This window comes from Loxodonta africana, chromosome 21 (genome assembly GCF_030014295.1).
Source record: "Loxodonta africana isolate mLoxAfr1 chromosome 21, mLoxAfr1.hap2, whole genome shotgun sequence".
In the NCBI taxonomy this organism is placed as follows: Eukaryota; Metazoa; Chordata; class Mammalia; order Proboscidea; family Elephantidae; genus Loxodonta; species Loxodonta africana.
The window spans coordinates 8810705-8832042 of NC_087362.1; positions in this window are offsets into that span (position 1 = coordinate 8810705).

Below are 21338 nucleotides of genomic sequence, written 5' to 3' on the forward strand. Positions count from 1 at the left end.
GCACAATTAAAAATAAAATAAAAATAAAAACCAACACACACACAAATTCTTCATTAAACCAACTGACTATACTCATTCTTTTAAGTCCAGGACAGGCAGGGCATTGAATTTTTTCACGGCTATACGAAGTACTTAGCAATGATTAACAGATGTTGATCCCAGAATAGTCCACAAGAAAGCATTCAATTTTATAAACAGTTCTTGAGGAAAAAAAAAAAAGTATAAAAGCCTAATGGGTGCTTTTAAACAACAACAACAACAAAAAAACCTCCTTGCCATCAAGCCTATTCCGACTCACAGCAACCCTACAGGATAGAGTAGAACTGCCCCATAGAGTTTCCAAGGAGTGGCTGGTGGGTTAGAACTTCTGATCCTTTGATTAGTAGCCATAGCTGTTAACCACTGCACCACCAGGGCCCCATAGGTACTTTTAGTTCTCAATAATTATGGCAAGCCTAAAGAGTAAATCTAAATTAAAAGAAGTCCAAGCTTTGATTCATGTGTGATTACAAATGATACACAAAAAAGAACATTTTATAGAAAAAAAAAAAATCTCACTATCCTAAAAGATATGTTGTGATTAAGCATGTGTTTGGCAAGTAGTAATTTACAAGCAAATAGGTACATTGTCTAAGAGAAAAGCAGATCACTAAATTTAAATATATTGGATGATTTCAGTGAAATACGTTCGTTTGAATGAAAGAGGTAAAAATGATTTCATTCACATTAAAGATATCAGTGCAGAAAGATGGGCGAGTCAATTCTATTTCTATAACGCGGCATTTGGATCTAGAGGCTGAGTTTTTGATAGGGTACATATTTAGGTCAGATAATCTGCACTTCTTTCACTTCTATTCCTCTTTTACCTCAGCACTTCACCTCCCATGCAAAAAATCATTTTGCGTTTGAAAAAATCCCAGGATTTAAAACTGTTTTGGCAACCTACTAAGGGACCTGGTCCAAACCTCTTTGCCATGAAGACAGCTATGCCTATAAAGAGATGATTGTGCTTCCTGCCTCTGTCTTCTTTAGGCTGTGTAAACAATGAAGAGAGAGCTGGAAAAAACTCAAATAACACAATCTGCTTGAGTATATTTCCCTTGTGTAAGCCCGGGCAGAATCAGAAGGTAGCTTACGTATCTTCCATTGAAACGCATCCAGAAACATCGTGTTACCTACAATCGCATAATAAGTATCTGTGGAAAGCTAAAAACTGCCACATAATTTGCCTGGTCTTTCAGTGATCAATAATATAGCTTTGCTGAAGTATATATTTTGAGCAATAGGATTTTTATGACTTTTTAAAAGATTTTGTTCACCTGTGCTTTCTAAAAGCCAAATATAGCATTAAATGTCAGAGAAAAGAGTTAACCTCATGAGACTTTGTAGAATAGCCAATCCATTGGCATTGAAGCCATGCTTTGTGTACCATAATTCGGTTATGCAGAACCTGTGCAGAGAGGAATGGCTGCAGGACATATAAGCAGCTTAGGATCAGATGAAATAAGGCAGCCGTAGCAAAGGCGTATATGTGTTCAGTGAGTGTTGCCAAAACACGGAGGCAATCAGTGATGAGTCCTCTTGACATGGAACACTCTTATGATGGAAGTTTCAACTTAGATGATAAAATAGTATACAGCTTGAAGAGAGCAGAGCACCCACAAGTAGCCCTACTATAAAAAAGATATCCTTCACATGCACTATCAAATAGTTGACGGCTATATAGAAGTCATTTTAGTTGAAGATACAACACTGTAGTAGTATTAATCAATAAATAAAAAAAAAAAAAGCTAGTTAAAAGCTTAAGTGAACCCGTAGAATTCAGCGTATTAATTGGCCATCATGAAGATCTGATGGAATTTATTGGAGTGGCCATAGACCTGCAACATAGAACACATACTGTACATATATTCTGAATGAATATTTATTTCTTGAACTACACCAGTCATTGAATTAAATTAACCTCTACGTAAACCTCACAACTGGCTGATTCTGGAGGTCTTTGAAGCAAGGATGACTTAAGTCCACATAGAACCCTCCAGACTGACTGTTAGAGATTGGCTTTCAATGAATCAGCAGGGCGAACTCATCTTGGCCCACTAAGTTGTTGTGAGGTTTACAGCATAAACACAATGCTTCAAAACCAATGCAGGTACTTGCAGGAAAGAGCAATTTGCAATCCACTCCATGTCAAAAGCTCATAGCAGTGTTGGACCAATTGCTGGTGAACAATGCCCTGTCTGCTGGTGGATAAGGAAGAGAAATAATATAATTGTTGTAAGATATGGTTTTAAAAAATAGCTCTTCTCCTCAAATTTCCGTCACAGCCATCATTCCCAAATAGCACCTTTTCTATGATAGCTGTAGGGGTAATAGTGAGATTGGTAGGGGGCATGTTTCAATCCCTGTTGGTTTAGCAGAAAATAGGTATTACATTAAATGCAAATTTCTATTAGCTAGTCCAAAAAGGAATACATAAGAAACATAATAGTGAAAAGTCATTATGAACTGAAGCTATAGATGTTTTAGATGGTGAACTATTGTACTTGGAGGAATATGTTATAAGCCACTTGACAAAAAAGAGCAACTAGACTATAAAACTGACTGAGCAAATAAAAAAGTATAAAAAGGCCAGAGTGAAAGTGAGTAATGACAGGTTTTTAGTACCAAGACACTGACTGGAGTCCATTAAGAAGTGAAAATGAGTTTGGAGGTGTATTTGTATCTGCAGAGCTAACACTGTGCAGCATTCCAACTCTGCACGAGATTCTACAGGCACAGAAAAACAATAAGAGTAGATGAACACAATTATAAGAGGCAAAGGGAAGATTAAATGACCAGCAATGCAAATCAGAGCATAAGAATTAGGGATAGTCATTGCTGAAAATAAGAACTGTTTCAACTGTAATTTCTTCTATAGGTGTTGAGTACCAACTGTTTACAGAAGTTGGCTTATATGTACAATAAAATAAAAATGCATATGAAATGTGTAACTGATAAATAAGAGGCACCAATTTCTATTCATAAACGAAAAACAACACACAATTTAATTATGGACAGTATGTACCTTTTTAAATGTCTATATGATCAGAAAAAAGAGTGAGAAGTGAGGATATAAACAACAAAGCTAAAAATAATGTTAAAGATTAAAGTAATGTAACTCAAAGGCAACATGATAAGCAATGACAGTCATTTTAATTACCATCAAAGAGCAAAGGGTAAGCAACAGTGCCAGCTTGCAAGGTTCTGTGTCTGTCCAGCACTGTATAAATCGTCTCTCAGTCAGCTCTGATCCACTAAATAAGATCTACGTGAATAAATAAGGGATAGTTCCATTGCTCCTCTACAAAGACTAAATTTCAGAATATAGAGAAAACTTTTAGGAAAAGTGTTTCACCAAAAGTTGACGTGGGAGGTTCTGACAACTTTAACTTAGACCAATGAAGTCACACAAATACACAACCGAGTTATTACAGCGAGACTGTACACAAACACATCTTCAACACACGTCTCCGGGCTTTTGCTTCCAACTAGGCTGTTGCTCCTTGTCCCTGGGTAGTGCAAATAGTTAACATGCTTGGCTGGTAACCCAAAGGTTGGAGGTCTGAGGCCACCCAGAGCATCTCAAAAAGAAATCCTGGCAATCCACTTCCAAAAAAATCAATCATTGAAAACCCTGTGGAGCATAGTGCTACTCTGACACATCTGGGTCACCGTGAGTTGCGATCAACTCGATGGCAACTTTTTTTTTCATAATGAAAACATGGGGCTACCTTTGATCATGCCGTAGCTCTAATCAGCCTCACTGCCCCAATACGAGCATATCTGTAAAGAGTTTTGAATAAACTCTCACTGGAGGTGCAACCTGGCACCTGCCTATGTTTAGTGTCTGTAAAGTAAGGCCAATAGGCAGAACCTGTGGGTAGTAGAGTCCATCAGTTCTCCCAATAAAAAATAAAATAAATTTTTTTTTTTTCCCCAATAGGACACTGTAATTTCAAGTATACTTGGGAAACAGAGGTGTATTTCTCTACTCCAAAAAGTATCCAGTTGCCCATGCCGATTTCCCAAGTCAGTTGAACTCTAGAGAAAAATATACATACAGTTGTGTGTGGGGAAAAGGAGGTTATATGACTGACCGAGGAATGTATATAGGATTGAGGCTCAGCCTCAAGTCAGAGAGCCAAAGAGAGGTGGCAGTAGAAACTTTACAATATAAAACATGGGATTGGGCTCTACAGGTTGCTATCCACAGCAGCTCACGAGAACAGGTAGACTGGTCCTCCATCAGAATGAGGCCACAGCAATATCAGGGACCAGCCCTTCTACGAGTTGGCTGTGTTGGACAGGGAAGGAAACTACCATTTCTAGAGTATCTACCTTTTGGCAAACAGCATGCCAGTTGCTTGGCATACAATATCTCCTTTCATCCTCTCAACAGACCTCAAGGTAGATACTATTAGCCTATTTTACCAATAAGAAAAGTAAAGCTAGAGGAAGCTAAATGGCTCAATACCAATTGCCAGAAAGATCCTGTTCTGTGTTATTCCCAACCCGACACCCTTTTATGCTACAAGTGCTGCCTCAGCACAAGGCTGCTTCCCCACCTCATCTTGTGATAACCCACTCACACACTTCTGGTCATAACGACAAAGGGCCACATGCACAACCGCAGAGGCTTTCTGAAGGCCAGAAGAAAAAACATGGCTCACAACCAAAAATGATAATGATTGGTGGTTACAATTCTTCAACATCCTGATTGAATGTATAACTTCAAATTGAGACATCTGAAAGAGACCATTGCCTAAAATCTCAGATATCAGAGAAGAAAATTAAATGTCAAAAGTGTTTTGTACACTGAATAAGCAAATACGTCACTAAATATGTTCAAAGTACTCAATGATCCAGGCCCAGTGAAACATCACTTTGGAAGTTTTGGACTTTTAGGAGAAACCATAAAGGAGGCTAGAGAACTATTAGCAAAAATATTTACTAAGGCACTGCAGGCAAGAAAAGCAGCAGAGACCAGAAGGTGCCCAGCACAATGTCTGTGCTTAAGAACGAATCTAAGTAATGCATTAAGCTATAGACCCAGAAGGATCAGAAAGGCCAAAACTATACGGTGCAAAAAGGCATTGCACTGTTATAAAAATGTGTAATTTAGAAGGATATTCTGAATTTAGTTTTATATTCTGGTGATTTTGGAGTCTAAACTAATAAAACTTGCATAAAATATATGTATTTCCAGAAAATGACTTAATCAAAAAGGAATATTATATGATTTCATCATGAAACTGAGTTACTAAGCCAAGGGGCTTGATTTCAAAATAAAAATTGATGATAACAAAATAAAATTACCAGTGGTCTTTAATTAAAGAGAACAGCATAAGGGGGCAAGGGAAACAAGGTAGAGTGTCTCTAACATTCTCATTAGAGTTAGTTTGTGAAATTGCCCCAGAGCTGTGCAATTAAACTTGTCTAAATTTAGTGACAATACAAAATTACATGAGTTAAAAGAAAAAATCCAGAGAAGAATCTATTGTTTGCAATGAATGATGTTTACGAGGTAATAAATTACTTATATAGGTTAATATTCAGCAGCATAAAGTAATAACATTTACAAAAATACCTTTCTGGGAAAAAGACTCTTGACATAAGTTCAAAACAATTTGAAAATGAATTGAAAGATGTTTAAAATTCTATTTATCAAAAATGTAAAAAAAAATTCCGTACACTTTTATTGATGGGGATGAAACAATTTATCATTAGAAATGGGACTTTCTGCATTTCGTTTTAGTTTATTTATTTATTACCAGAATCACCCATAATCTCCTCAGTGATAACTATTGTACCTGGTATAAGAACAGGCTTTGGTTATGAAACAGAGCAAAGCAAAATGACCCTCGATCTTGGTTTCCTTAAGCTCACAATTAGCAATGCAATTCAAATCTTGAGTTTGAAATCCATAACTTAGCTTAACAATAGCTGCCTTCCTTAGGCAAAAATGATTAATTATGCACAGTTAAAAGTGATTTCACAAATAGGTACCTAAAATTAAATGTGCACATATTATGTCAATATTTCTGTAGTTAACTAAGTACTCGTATAATTGCAGTTGTCAGATAAAATTTTATTCTGTAAAAATTTATCTTTAAAGTGCCTATTCTTCCCTTCCCTATTCCAAAAGGTTCATTGAGTCCTGATTCACAAAGACCTAAAAGATGCAATCTCTGAACATTTAGGATGATAGGACCTTCCTTTTTTTTTTTTTTTTTTTGCAGTTCTTTAGAGCTCACCTGTAATTATGTCCACTGTAGTTATAGCTATTGCAAACAAGCTAAAAACCGGTTGTCATGGAGTAGACTCCAACTCACGGTGGTGCCATGTGTGTCACAGTAGACCTGTGCTCCACACAGTTTTCAGTGGCTAATTTTTCAGCCTTTTCTTCTGAAGTGTCTCTAGATGGGATCGAACTGCTGACCTTACAGTTAGCAGCTGAGCTAGTTAACCCTTTGCCCACCCCGAGACTCCATACTTAGTATAGATGGATATCTATTTTCTTCATCTCCAAAAATGTTCGAAAACTGCTCTGCTACGATAGAAATACCTGTCCATTTGGCTTGATGGAACTTGAAATTCTACAACTGTAAATCTATCCTTGTGGCTCAAGTAGAAATATTTTCTCATTTTCAAATAAAGGGGGAAATATAAAGTGTGAACACACTGGGTGGCTAGAATTTCAGAGAAAGCATAATCTATTTTAGAATCATTAAAGATTAAAGTTTGAAGGACTTACTTTATTTTCATGATAACGAAATGTACCGAAGAGTGGAAATAACTTGCTCAGGTCACATAGTCAACAGTAACAATGTGCTGTGTGTTTGTGTGGTGTGTGTGTTTGTGTGGTGTGTGTGTGTATGTGCCTGGACTTCTTACTTTCAGAACACAGAGCATTTGCTTTTTTCAGCTACAAATTGGAAATACCAATGGTATGCTTCCTGCTTGTGCTATTAATGTTACTTACCCCCCAAAAACATTTCCACTATGTTAGCTGCACAGAACAGCACTAGTGAGATGGGCAAATTATCATCAGAAGGTTTTTTATGGCTTTCCCATGTACGCAGTAGAAAATCCTATCATGGAACTAGAATGTAAATAAGGATGTAAATACTTTCCCAATGGGACCTGAAGCCATTTAGTAGAATAACCATACTCTAGAACAAGAGGAGTATCCAGACCTTTTGAAAAGCTACATTCTACAGAGACTAGGTTGAAAATGAAATTGGGTGTGGTAGGAAGACTTCTTAGATGGCCTCTCTCATGGATTGAATTGTGTTCCCCAAAAATGAACATCAACTTGGCTAGGACTTGATTCCCAGTTTTGTGTGATTGTTCACCATTTTGCCATCTGATGTGATTTCCCTATGTGTTGTAAATCCTACCGCTATGATGTTAATGAGGCAGGATTTAAGGCAGTTATATTAATGCGGCAGGACTCAATCTACAAAAATAGGTTGTGTCTTAAGTCAATCTCTTTACAGATATAAAAGAAAGAAGCGAGCAGAGAGATGCGGGGGGGTCTTCCCACCACCAAGAAAGCAGCGCTGGGAGCAGATCGTGTCCTTTGGACCCAAGGTTCCTGCACTGTGAAGCTCCTAGACCAGGAGCCTACAGAGAGAGAAAGCCGTCTCCTGGAACTGGTACCCTGAATTCGTCTTCTAGCCTGCTAGACTGCAAGAGAATAAATCTGTTTGTTAAAGCAATCTGCTTGCGGTATTTTCTGTTATAGCAGCACTAAGTAACTAAGACAGCCTCCAAGATTCCCGGCCTCTCATAGACATGCCCTGTATGATCCTCTCACTTTGAGTGTGGGTGGACTGAGAATGGGGCAGATTTCACTCTCATAATTATGTTATTTGACAAGGTGAAGGAATTTTGCAGATGTTACTAAAAGTTCCCAAACTAGTTGACTTTGAATTAATCATAAGGGGGATTATCCTGGGTGGGAATGGCCTAATCAAGTGAACCCTTAAAGGGACTGGGCCCTTCCTGAAAGAAGAGATTTGAAGCATTAGAGAAATATTGTTGCTGGCTCCGAAGAAATAAACTGCCATGCCATGAGGTGGCTCATGGAGGGAATCATGTAGCAAGGATTTAAGAGCATCTTAACCCTAGGGGCTGAGAATTAGAAAGAAAACTGAGATCTCAGCTATACAGCCACAAGGAGCTGAATTCTACCAATAGCAAGTGAGCCTTGAAGAGAGCCTCAGCCTCAGATAAGAGCGCAGCCCAACTGATACCTTGATTTAAGCCTGTGAGACCACAGCAGACAACCCAGTCATGCCATTCCTGCCCTCTGGCCTAGAGAATAGTGAGATGATGTATGTATGTTGTTTTAAGACAATAAGTTTATGAAAACTTGTCACACGACAATGGAAAGCTAAAAAACTATGGGTTCTCCTTGCCCCTATAAAACCTAAATTGACCTTCTGCTTAGAGTAAGGGCTGATGGAGAGAAGCCAGTTGATCAATAGAATGGTAGCCCAAGTCTTCTGTCTTACTACAGGTCCAGCCAGTCTAATGGAACCACGTCTTCAAATGCAAAATCGAGATGGATATTCTTGGCAGCTGTCATAAGCCCTAGTTGATACACTGACCCTGCATGAAGGGTTACCATGGTGGGAAGGGCCAAGCAGAAGCCCTTGAACCTGTGCCAACAGCCCCCCCCCAGGCTAATCAGTAAATCAGAAGTAATATTGCATCACATGTGGATTTTCAGAACTTAGCTCCATCCTCAGGTGATTACCAGCTTATCCGTGTTTAATTCACCTTTGTGACCTGCATAGATAGCGGCAGATGATAGGGAAATAGAGTAAAATCAACCAAGTGGAAGTCCTTAATTCAGCCACTATGCTGGAGGTGGGAGCCCTGGTGGTACAGTGGTTAAGAGCTTGGCTGCTAACCAAAAGGTTGGCAGTTCAAATCCACCAGCTGCTCCTTGGGAACCCTGTGGGGCAGTTCTACTCTGTCCTACAGGGTCACTATGAGTCGAATTGACTCAATGGCAACAGGTATGCTGGAAGTGATGTATTTACTGAGATAGATCAACACAATCCCTAGAATTTAGTATGTAACTGTTAATCTAATAAATATACTCTTTCCAGTCTGCATCAAAAAGCATTTCACTTTTATGTGGAAAAGGCAGCAGTACACATTCATAGTCTTGCCTCATTACTATTTTAGGTCTCCTGTCTTCCCAAAAATGTAATCTGCAGGGACTTAACTTTGTAACATTCTACAGAGCTTCATGTTGGCTCAGTATATGCTAATTGATCCAGGTGAACAGAAAGTAGCAAGTACTCTGGAGGCTGGGAGTCAAAATCAAAATATATTTTGAGGCCTTTCATATTGGTGAAGCTTTTAGTGGTTCACATGACCTGGAACATTCCAGAACAGCAGTTTCAATATAGAGGGCATATTACCACACTCTTAAACTCACTACTGCTAAGCTAAGGTTCCGACGCTTGACTGGCCCCTTAGTATTATACAGGCAACATATACCATACTTGCAAATACTACTCTGCTTCACTTATTGGGTAGTTTATAAGGCTGTTAATATCAAGCAGGGCTCAGAACTAGGAAGGATTGTGCATCAAGTCCAGGTGATGTTGAAAACTTCCTGGCAGCTGAGTTGCATGATCTAGGAGATCCAATGCTACTTTAGGTATCTGGAGTAGACAAAGACGTAGTAGAGAAGTATCTGGCAAACCCCCACAGGAGAGTCGCAGTGCGGACTTTTAGGGTTTGGGAACAAATTCAACTCATCTGCAGTGAAAACGACACACATCTGAAAGAGCTCCTGCCATGCTGCTGGGCCCTGACAGATACTGAACATCTGATGTACAGTTGGACATTGGTGACTATGTGCCAGAACTGTCTATCATGAGATGAGTATCATCAGATCTCCAAGTCATAAGGTCAGTTAGGGACAGCACAAATCCATCATGCAATGGATACAGGGCATTTTTGATAGCACCTAAGCAGGTCCAAATAATTCAAGTAAGCTTAGTGAAGAGAATACAGACAGCCTCATTGTCACCTAGCTCTGTTGAGCCAGCACCTCTTTCTCAGCTCAACCTAGGGCGTTGAGTACACAAGAGAAAAAATAAAAAATCCCATCAACAAGATCATGTGCTGTACACTAAGCTGCCTAACTTGTGTGGAAGTGGAATTAGGCTGTGTTGTTGTTATGTGCTCTCAAGTAGGATCCAACCCATGGTGATCTTATGTATAACAAAACTAACTGTTGCCTGCTCCTACGCCATCTTCGTGATCGTTGGTATGTTTGAGTCCATTGTTGAAGCTATTGCATAGTGCCTTCCAACCTTGGGGGCTCATCTTTCAGCACTATATGAGGCATGAACTCCTAGGCAGTGGAAAATGGCTCAGCAATTTGATCCTGTTTCTCAAAATAGCAAGGATTCAAGATGGTGAACAAGGAAGTATGTAATAAACACGTGGATGCACATTTCGGATAAGCTAAAAAGTCAGAGGATCTTTGCATCTCATGTCAATGGGTCATTCACAGAGAAGGCACTTAACAATCAGTGAATGAGATGATTCGTCTAGGGCTTTTAGCCAGCCCCTGTCCTCAAGCATCCTCCTACTTGTGCAACAAGGCCTCAAATGGAGTAGTCATGTTGGCAGGGACAGAAGCTTTACATGGGCCCAGTAGCATGGCCTCCCTTTCATCAAGGCTGAGCTGCCTGCTGTCACTAACCTGTCATGAGAAGATTGCACTGTTTGTAGTAATAGATCTGAATATTATGAGTATGTAGGATTATTGCCACCTAATGGAGGTGAGTAGTGTGGGAACCTAGAGAAGACCCTGGGGCACCTTTTGGTGCTTCTGTGCCTGTCAACAGCAGTGAAAGAGAGAGTATAGCAGTTATGGCTTGACAAGGGATCAGGTCTCTCAGAGGTGAAATTCAGCCTCCTTGTGCAGTTCACTGGATGGTGCAAATAGTTAATGCAATCAACTGCTAGCCAAAAAGTTGGAGCTTGGAGTCTATCCAGAGGAGCCTTGGAAGAAAGACTTGGTAATCTAATTGCCCAAAATCAGCCATGAAAAGCCCTACAGAGCACAATTCCACTCTGACACACGGGAGTTCGCCATGAATTGTCATTGATTCAAGAGTAACTCGTTGGTTTTGATGCTCCATTAGCAAGATGAAATGTTGGCCAAGTGAGGAAAATCTAGCAAGGGTGGTGAAAGAAGGATATAATGAATAGTAATTACAGCCCTCGAACCAGCTACAACAGGGACTCTAGCTTGTTTCACTTACTTCCTAAAAGAAGTCATTCTTGAGAGCTTGTAGCTATCATCTTGCAGACTTGGGAACTGAACAGACCTAACGAGACATCTTAACAGTGCGAGGGGCGGGCAGTGTGTCAATAACATAGCACTGCTTTTGTTGCCCCCCTCATCCCCTTGGCCCAGCTCTAATTTCAGCCATCCTTGAGTTTTCATGCAAGGTGACCCTCAAACTGAGAGCATTCCTCTACAATTGCATTTCCTTCTTCTTCAGAGACTAGAATACTAACTGGCTGGCCCCTGGACTAGTGCATTACAGAAGTGAAGAGCAGTTAAAGCCCTGGGAGCTGATGGATAAATTCTCCAGCCTACAAATATCCTGGGAAGCATTCTGTATGCATCTCAGAAGTATGTCCCTGCAAAATCAAGTCCCTGTTGCCTATAGCAACAACACTGATAACACTCTTCTTCTCCCTTCCCTGTTTCATGCTACTGTTTCCTCACTCTTGTTCCTTGTAGTCATATCTCAAATAAACATACTGTCCCTTGTCTCAGACTCTGCTTTTAAGGATAGCACCTAAGACACCCATAATTAATGCAAAGCTCCAAAATATTAAGAATGATTCATATATACTTATTATTTATAATGTTGGTATTATTGAATTAGCACTGAATAAATGTGTATTAAAAACCAAAAACCAAACCCATTGCTGTCAAGTCGATTCCGACTCATAGTGACCCTATAGGACAGAGTAGAACTGCCCCATAGAGTTTCCAAGGAGCACCTGGTGGATTCGAACTGCCAACCCTTTGGTTACCGGCTGTAGCACTTATCAACTACGCCACCAGTGTTTCCAAATGTATATTGTGTACACTAAAATCTATTTCTGTTGGGTCAATTCTGGCTCATGGTGACCCATGTGTCTCAGAATAACCATAGAGCTTTCTTGGCTGTAATCTATGACAGCAGATTGCCAGGTCTTTCTTCTGCAGACCTGCTGGTTACTAGTGGTGAGCAAACTATTTGTACCAGACTAGGGCCTTACTATATATATTATCCCAGTGGTTAAGAGCTTGGCTGCTAACCAAAAGGTCTGCAGTTCAAATCTAGCAGGTGCTCCTTGGAAACCCTATGGGGCAGTTCTACTCTGTCCTATAGGATCGCTAAGAGTTGGAATTGACTCTACAGCAACGGACTTCTAAAAATATATCATTATGTCATGTACTATATGTGTATGTAGATTAATATATAAATAATGTAATTTCTATATGAACCATAATTTTATTCACAGATTATATTAAAATATATGCTAACATACACCTGTACATTAAAAGTGTTCAAATACACAATTATCCATCTGCTGAGCTGACATCTTTCAGCCTGACATTTAATATTGTCACAAACAGGCAAACAACCCTACTGAGCCTTGCCCAGGATTTCAAAGCAAGCCTCTCCACGCAGAAACTTTTTAATTAAAGTTTGATTTAATGAAAATTATGAGTCACAGAAACAACTGCTTTAAGCAATATCAAATATCCAGACTTGAACTAAATCCTTAAAGCTCTAATCTGAGAGCTTTCAATCATCTGGAAGTTTGCTGTAACACCCAAGCATGGGTTTCAGATTTCAGATTTTTTTTTTTTTTTTCTGAAGTAGCTATAAATTTTGCTCTTCCTATGCCCTACCTTGTATGATTCGTAAACAGACCGATTTCCCCTTTTGGAAAGGAGCAGTATTTTGTTGCTGTTGCTTTCAAATTTGGATCCTCACACTGGTTTTCACTTAGTGATATTAAGAAAAGGATTATTAGTTAATATTTTGTGGGCTCGTGCTATGTGAGAGTTTATACTTTGCAATTATTTTTCATGTTTAATTTTTACAATATCTCTGTGAAATAGATAAAACTATTATCCCCACTTTTTAGATGAATAAATGATGGCACAGAGATACAAGATACTTATCCGAAATCACACCCAGTGATAAAATAAGGATAGAAACTGCAAACCATTCATTTTTTAAAACAAGACAATACTAGTCAATAAATACTAAATAAAATATTTAGAGAGGTAGTTCCTTAAATAAAACTCTTAGTTTAAAAAAGTGTGTTTGTACTTAGGTAATTTTTTTGCCATCCGATATTCAAGTTAGTATTTTTCCTAGATAAATTAGTTTATAACCCTCGTGGTTGAATACGGTACGATTTTTCTTCTAATTTACCATAATACCAATTTCCTCATCATCCTATCTTAATATACCTTTATACACTTTTTATACTTCAAAGATTCTTTGAGAATATTTTTTATTATTACCCTAAATTATCAATAAAATTATTGAATATATAAGGCAAAAGACCAATGCTCATGACAAAACTCAACAAAATTCCTTACAATGACACATTTTAACTCACATTCCATATAACTTGTCCATACTTAAAACCATACATATCATCTCATGAGTTTTTTTTTGTTTGTTTTATTCTGTTTTGTTTTAATTACTAGTTTTTTTTTATTTCTTTTGATAAAAAATATGCTGTTTTGGCTATAGTCAAGCTATAGAAGACAGGTGCTTCTATGTGTCTACAGAAATATGCCATTAGGCAATTAGGTTCTGGCACTTTTACAATTAAAAAAAAATCATTTGTGAAGTTTTAAAACCATTTAAAGAATGAAGGTCTTGATTTATGAGGAAATGACCAAGAAGCTGATATCTGAACAAAGATAAAGGTAATAATGTAACTGAAATTCATAAACACCATTGAGGGGGAGAGAGAACTATTTGTCGTCTGGCATTTCTGCTACATCTTGGAACACTGTGATGCCACAAAGTGCTCAAAACACTGTTTTCTTTTGTTTTCAACTTTCGAGGTTGTAGGACCTGCTTCCTTGGATATATAACCCTCGATAAATGGAGTAAAAGCAGCTTACCATTTGTACACAAGGCACAGGCATTCAATGAGCAAATTTAATTTTATTAAACCTGTTGAGATGCCATATAAATCTCTCCATTATGACTGGCTACAATTAAAATGTAACTAGCTCAAGTAGAATGTTCTACATTGAAGAAAATGAGTCACCTTCTAATTCTAACATGGAACAACATGTTTACCAGGTTATCAGAAGAAAATTACCTGCTATGTAGTCAGGCAAATTCTCCTCTCCAATCAGGATAGTTCAGAGTGGAGGATAGAGTTCTGGTTGACAGTGCTTAATATGACTGAAAAAACCATGATGTAGGAAAAAAAATAGAAATTAACCTAAGATTAATATCAAGCACCTGGAAATCCAGAAACTTCTGTCAAGTACTTAAAAAAAAAAAGACAAAAACAAATAGCAAAGGAATGAAAAGTACTGTAAAATGTTAATAATCCCTAAAAAAAGTAAGATAAACATAACACAATAATTGTTTTCTTTTCTTATAAACAGAAGACTCCAATGACTCAAAAAGTAGAAAAATATAAGTGTTATATACAAATCAGAAAAATTAAAGAGGATGAAGACCTATTTAAAATTCCCAATCTCTTAAAAGAGAATCAATAACACTCCTACTGAAATTTGTTTGAAAAAACATAAGCTATAATACAAAGTGGGGATGTTTGTGGAAGTGAGGAGATTCCAGGAAAAAAAATGACCTTCAGAAATTCTTCAGAATCATAGAATCACCAGGGATAGCCAGCAAACATTTTGTTTCTTAATTTTAGCTATGTTTAAACATACTTCCAAGCCTATTAGTCCTAAATCATAAATTCAATTACAAAAAATATAAATTAATTGTAATTCTATCACAAATATATGAATAATTTTTCTATTGCATTGCCATTTCTCTTTAAACAAAGGGTTGTTCATAAATTATCTAAAATATCTTACCAACTTCGTGCCACTATTACTTACAAGGTATTTCAGATAGATGTCTTTATACAGTGAAGAAACTCTGGTGGCAGGAATAGTCAGGCTCATTTCTTGAGATCATAGCATAGAATAATTTCATTTTTAAAGAGCCTATCTGATATGTAAAACAATTATTTCAGTTTGTCACACTGAACTTGAATTGTCAAGTCCAATATATAGACAGCTCACAGAAATAGATATTGTTCTTAGCCTGATCATTATACATAGATTTAAATTGTCAGTGAAGATGAGAAAACCTATGAGATACTTCTTTGATTCATAGTCGTTCTTCCTTTTTTGCTTTTCCCATTATATATTTTATTTAACCTTACAAATGTAAATGTCAGTTTTCTGGGAGGAAGCTGGTGGCAAGGTCATTAGACTGTTGGATGGATTTAATGTGAGCCTCTAGGAAATAGGCAAAACTCCTATGTGCTTAAGCAAAAATCTTCACCTTGAACAAATTGCTTGTTACATGCAGATAACTCCAAGTGGAGTCTCAGGCTGTTAAATGTACATTATCCCACTGGAATGTTTTATAAATCATGATTCCTCAAACTTCTGTTTCCGGTAAATTTAAGTAGGGTAATTTTAAATGGTGACTATTTTATCTTATAATAATTTAAGTAAGCTGTGTAAAAATGGAAACACAAATTCAATGAAATTATTCAAAATTAAGTTATGACTTTTACAGAAAAAAGAAGCATCTAGTTTAATTGACCTTTTATAATCATGACAAGCAAAGGGAAAATTGATTACTGATTTATGCTTTTATGGAAAAAATATCTATGCAAGATACTACATCAATAGCATTTTCAATAAAATCTTTAAATCCCATAAATATACCAGAAATTTTTTATCCCATTAAAGTCACTGCTGTTTTTTTTATTGACCAGACCATGACGAAAAAATAATTCAAAGCTATTTTTATGACTCACTTACCACATGAAATTTGCTGTCTGTGTATAATTTTTCTGCATGAAAATGTTAACCATTTTTAAACTTCGTATATAAGAAAGTTGACCATGAAAGACATACTGGCGAAGTTACAGGGGTACACTTAGATAGCAGTTATGACTTTTTGGAAAATGTCATCAGCATTTCTATAGGAAGCATCTTATTTGAGGATGGCAGCTTTACATATATAGCATCTATAGAGATAATTAAAAAATTCTTTTTTAAAAAAGCATGGCTATTTTTTGTACGACTTGTTTAATAATATTTTATCTCCTTTACACATTTGTGTAATGCATGTTAATACATCTTTAACCTTTTCTTTGATAAATATTTTGATAGAAAATAAATTCAGAATATTTGCGTGGAACATAATGAAAACTTGTCTGAAAAGTTTAAAAGTCCTTTGGAGAAGGTAACCAACAAATGCAGTCATTATTATACAGGTTTAACAGCAGTAGAAATGCAGAGGAACACAGGAGAACTGAACTTCCAGCCTACCTGGTCTGCTTTGTACTCAAAGCACCAACAGTACACAAATGATTTAAAAGTATTAGGGTCTGCATTTCAGAGTAAATCATTTAATTGTTTTTATTCTGTATATGGGTATAGAAAGCTTTCTTCTTGACCCTGCGTTAAAAGTTACCTTAGCAAAATTCAATTTGCAGATTCAGGTTGGAGTAACAACGTCTGCTAATCTTTGAAAAAGAGAACTAGATTGTCAAGGACTTAAGCAGGAAACCACTTATAACCTTATTTAGTTGATCCAGTAAATGGGGCTGTGGCCATATGTGTGGTAGGCATTTCCACTTCCTGTCATCAAGGTGACGTGGTAGGTAACAGGTAGATCCTTGATCCCAGGATGAGGAAATGTGGGCTCCTGTTTAGAGTTCCTCAACCACCAACAGTGCCACCCAAGAAGGATATTCAGCTTTAATGTTGGATTCATGAACTTGCGAACTGCACTAGATTTTCTTTGTTGTTAAAAATTTCTTCTTCAAAGACAGATTTGTTTAAATTGGAATATTTAAACTGTATTTTTATTGCAAAGCCTCAAAATAGGGATTTTTTTTTTTTTTAGCTGCTTATCTTCATTATATGATTTCCCAGCTGGCAGCCTAAGATTTCCCATGTCACCATATGTATAAAAAACATTATTATTTTTGATAAATGTGGCTTTGCAACTGACTTTAATCAAATTTACAAGATTTTGTTTCCTAATATTCTTTGCCTGTCAGCTTTCTTGCTAATACTTTTTACACCCCACAGAGAAAATGACTCATCATACAATATGTCAATGGCATTCACTGAATTAGAATTAGCCTCATAGTAACTCTTACATACTTTAAAGTACAGTAAGAAAGAGAATATATGATTTAACATGCCACCACCTTTCCATCTTGTGTACCTTGGTGATGATTGTGTATTTCAGTCTACTATGAGGGTTTAAGATGCCTTGCTGTTGTTATTGGGCTTCACTGAGTCAATTCCAGCTCATTGAGGCTCTATATGTACAACAGAATGAAACACTGCCGTGTCCAGCCCTGGCCTCACGGTCTTTGCTATGCTTGAGCTCATTGTTTCAGCCACTGTGTCAATCCATCTCATTGAGGGTCTTCCTCTTTTTTGCTAATCCTCCACTTTACCCAGCATGATGTCCCTCTCCAGGGACTCATCCCTCTTGATAACATGTCCAAAGTACCTGAGATGAAGCCTTGCCATCTTTGCTTCTAAGGAGCATTCTGGCTGTATTTCTTCCAGGACTCCTGGCAGACCATAATATATTCAAAACTATTTGTGAATACCATAATTCAAAGGCATTAATTCTTCTTCAGTCTTCCAGTACAACCAGAATGTTCCTTAGAAGCAAGGATGGCGAGACTACATCTTACATACTTTGGACATGTTCTCAGGAGGAATCAGTCCCTGGAGAAGGACATCATTCTTGGCAAAAGTACAGGGTCAGTGGAAAAGAGGAATACCCTCAATGAGTTGGATTGACACAGTAGCTGCAACGATGAGCTCAAGCATGACAAGGATTGTAAGGATGGCGCAGGACCAGACAGTGTTTCATAAGGTTGCTATGAGTTGAATGGACTCGACCACCTAACAACAGCAATTCTTCTACAGTCGTCTTTATTCATTGCCCAGCTTTCACATGCATATGAGGTACTTAAAAGTACCACAGGTTGGGTCAGGCACACCTTGGTCCTCGAAGTGACATCTTTGCTTCAAACACTTTAAAGAGGTCTTTTGCAGCAGGTTTGTCCAATGCAATACTTCATCTGATTTCTTGACTGCTGCTTCCATGGGTGTTGATTGTGGATCCAAGTAAAATGAAATTCTTGACAACTTCAGTCTTTTCTCTGTTTATCATGATGTTGCTTATTGGTCCAGTTGTCAGGATTTTTGTTTTCTTTAAGTTGAGGTTCAATCCATAATAAAGGCTGTGTTCTTTGATCAGTAAGTGCTTCAAGTTCTCTTCATTTTCAGCAAGCAAGATTGTGTCATTTGCATATCACAGGTTGTTAGCGAGTCTTCCTCCAATCCTAATGTCTTCTTCTTCATATAATTCATATTCTGGGATTATTTACTCAGGGTACAAATCGTATAAGTATGGTGAAAGGATACAACCCTGACGCACACCTTTTCTGACTTTAAATCACACAGTATCCCCTTGTTCTGTTCAAAGGACTACCTTTTGGCCCCTGTACAGGTTCTTCATCAGTGCAATTAAGTGTTCCAGAATTCCAATTTTTCATAATGTTACCCTTAATTTGTTATGATCCACACAATCGAACGCCTTTGCATAGTCAATAAAACACATGTAAACAACTTTCTGGTATTCTCTGCTTTCAGTCAATATCCATCTGACATCAGCAATGATATCCCTAGTTCCATATCCTCTTCTGAATTCAGTTTGAACTTCTGGCAGTTCTCTGTCGATGTACTGTTGCAAATGCTTTTGAATCATCTTCACCAAAATTTTACTTGCATGTGATATTAATGATATTGTTAGATAATTTCCACATTTGGTTGGATCACCTTTCTTTGGATTGGGCACAAATATGGATCTTTTTCAATCAATTGGCCAGGAAGCTGTCTTCCAAATTTCTTGACATAGACAAGTGAGCACCTCCAGTGCTGCATCCATTTGTTGAAACATCTCAATTGGTATTCTGTCAATTCCTGAAGCCTTGCTTTTTGCCATTTCCTTCAGTGAAGCTTGAAATTCTTTCTTCAGTACCACAGATTCTCAATTTTATGCTACCTCCTGAAGTGGGTGGACATCAACCAATTCTTTTTGGTACAGTGACTCTGTGTATTCCTTCCTTCTTCTTTTGGTGATGCCTACATCATTCAATAATTTCCCTAAAGAATTCTTCAACATTGCAACTCAAGGTTTGAATTTTTTCTTAAGTTCTTTCAGATTGAAAAATGCTGAGAGTGTTCTTCCCTGTTGGTTTTCTATCTCCAAGTCTTTGCATATTTCATTATAATACTTTATTTTGTCTTCTCGAGCCACCCTTTGAAATCTTCTCTTCAGTTCTTTTGCTTCATAGTTTCTTCTGTTTGCCTTAGCTACTGTATGTTCAAGAGCAAGTTTCATAGTCTCTTTGAAACTGTGTCTTTGAAAATGACATCCATTTTGTTTTTTTTCCTTCTTTCCTGTCTTGATAATGACTTTTTGCTTTCTCCATATATGATGTCCTTGCACACCTACTCTAGTCTTCTGTCTTTGGTTTCAATGCGTCAAATCTATTCTTGAGATGGTCTCTAAATTCAGGTAGGATATACTCAAGGTCATATTTTAGCTCTCATGGACTCATTGTAATGCCTACACATCTATAAACCAGGCATTGTATTTGTAAGCCTCTCAATTAATTTCTTTGCAGCATAATTAAAAATTTTCCATAGATTTCTTTAAAGGATAAGCCTATATATCTTGAATGTTAGTTTTAGTTGTTTGACAATTTCTATTTTTTTGTTGAAAGCACACAACTATACAATGTACAGTTTTATATTCAGGCAGTCTTTGCTCTGTATGGTGCCATGTTAATGGAAACTGACTGTCAGAATGGAGTCTTGGCTTTGTGTGGTTTCATGATAACTGACAATTACCAAACTCTTTAGGAAAGCAAATCATATATGTGAGTATTAATCATTCCAACTCTATTTAAACACATTGTACTATTAAGTATAAAATAAGAAGTACAAGTGGACAATTTAGTAGTTACTGCTCAGAGATTTTGTATCAAACAGTGCAATATTTCTAAATTCTTTGGAGACCCTTTAGCTGTTATTGATTTACAGGGAAAAAAAATGTCATCTTCTCAATTGCCTTTTCTATTTTATCACTTCTCTTCATAACTTTATGGTACCAAAAGTTAAGTATAAATGTTTTATCTTGTTATAGTGCAAACTAAGCACGGCAGTATGATACAGGAATTTAGGAAATGTTCTTCTAGGCCCTTGATAAACTTCAAGAAATCAAACAACAGGGTGTCATAATGCCAATTTATATTTCATTTGCAAGTCTCAGATATACTTAGTGTGTAAGTTTTAATGAGATGTTTCTATGGGAAATTTTTAGATTTTTTAATTTAAATCATAAATTCCCAATCCTATGTATTGGTAAGGAGAATTTTAGGTAGAGCATCAGAAATCTATAGAAAAAATATCAATTTTCAATTCATATGTTTCAAAAGATTAGGTAACTCAAATGGAATAACATAAGGGTAAGATCTGCAAACAAGTAAGGTAATTCAGGACTTTGTTGTCAGTTTAATAGGCTCAGCAATAAAAAACAACAGCAAATATTTACTATTTTCTCTATGTACTTGTCTGACTTTTAAGGCCTGTGTTAATTTGGCTTTTTACTTATCTTACTCTCTCTCAACAATCTCTCCCTCTTTCTCCTACATTCTTGTGCTGCAGCCTCATTCTCTCTTCTCTCCCTCCCTTACTTTTCTCTCACCTCACTGTCCAGAAGCACATTATGTTCTCTCCATTGTCCATAATTTTAATCTTTTTTTTCTCTGTACTTGGTGTGGTATTCAGCATTCTTCCTACCAATCCAAGTTTTAGTAAATTGTGATGGCAAAAATGGAAACCTATATCTTCCTCCTCCACCCTGTGTTCCTCCTTGTTCTTCTTGTCCTCACTCTCCCTTTCCTCTTCATCT